This window comes from Rhinolophus ferrumequinum, assembly GCF_004115265.2.
Source record: "Rhinolophus ferrumequinum isolate MPI-CBG mRhiFer1 chromosome 15 unlocalized genomic scaffold, mRhiFer1_v1.p scaffold_54_arrow_ctg1_1, whole genome shotgun sequence".
Lineage (NCBI taxonomy): Eukaryota > Metazoa > Chordata > Mammalia > Chiroptera > Rhinolophidae > Rhinolophus > Rhinolophus ferrumequinum.
This window is the reverse complement of record NW_022680357.1, coordinates 2,108,741-2,109,818: the sequence shown is the minus strand read 5'-3', so window position 1 is coordinate 2,109,818 and position 1,078 is coordinate 2,108,741. Positions and strand designations below refer to the sequence as shown.

The 1,078-nt window shown below is 41.8% G+C and overlaps 1 non-coding gene across 1 annotated transcript; it reads left to right on the top strand.

The window, feature by feature from the left end:
* Nucleotides 1–692: 692 nt before the first annotated feature.
* Nucleotides 693–766, top strand: TRNAK-CUU (transfer RNA lysine (anticodon CUU)). The gene has a single exon. It is a non-coding gene; the product is annotated as a tRNA-Lys (tRNA).
* Nucleotides 767–1,078: the final 312 nt, after the last annotated feature.

The following is a 1,078-nucleotide window of genomic DNA, read 5'->3' as shown; positions in this document are numbered from 1 at the left end:
CCAGGGATTCTTTGGAGAATGGTGCCCTTAGATCATTTGATTAGGCAACATGGAAATAATCGGTTGGGATTTAGGCTTCAAACTAGTAATTATAATAACAGCATGTTCCCTGAAGTCTGCATGCACCTTTTCAAGATAGCAAGGAAACACATTGGTAGAATTACAGTGATATTCATTACAGCAACTGCAGTATTATTTATTGAGCACTTACTTTGTGTCGGCACTATGCTAAGGGCCTACCATGGATTTCCCCATTGAATCCTCACAAGAACAACAAGAGATAGGTGATATTAATAGGCCCATTTTAAAGATGAGGAAACTGAGGCAGAAGGAATGATACATGGGTTGGGAGCCAAAGCTATGAATTCTTCTGTAGAAATCATTTTCACCAAAGTCAGTGAAAAGGTCATCAACAGTATATGGGACACTTGGGTTCATTTTTAAAATTTGTTCTTGCCTTTGTGGGGCTCACACACACACCCCACATTCTTAAACAAGGCCACGTGCTGCTTGGTACCTCTGTCCGCCCGAGAGCACTTGGGTTTGTTCTCTTACAAATGAGAGGGGTTTTTGTGAAGACCATGGTCCTTCACTTCGGGGGAGAGAGTGGTGGGCAAAGAGAAATGAGCTCCGGAGGAGCAGAGTTCCCATTAACCCCCCAGGCAGGTTTAAGAATGGATGATTTGAGGGGCGGCCAGTTAGCTCAGCTGGTTAGAGCGTGGTGCTCTTAACCACAAGGTTGTCGGTTCGATCCCCACATGGGTCACTGTGAGCTGTGCCCTCCACAACTAGATTGAAATAACTACTTGACTTGGAGCTGATGGGTCCTGGAAAAACACACTTTAAAAAAAAAAAAGAATAGATGATTTGAGAAAGCTCTCAATAGTAGCGGAAAGTATCATGTAAGACTAATTTGTGCCTTTTTGTGCCACTTAATGTTGGTTTGGAAAAGCAAAACCTTTACCCAATAACTGTAATTTGCCAGTAAACTATAGATGTATGTATTTGTGACCCTTTATACATCAATCTAGTAGCAAGTTGGCCAGTGTTGATAGAAAAACACAGATTTCTATAGTAA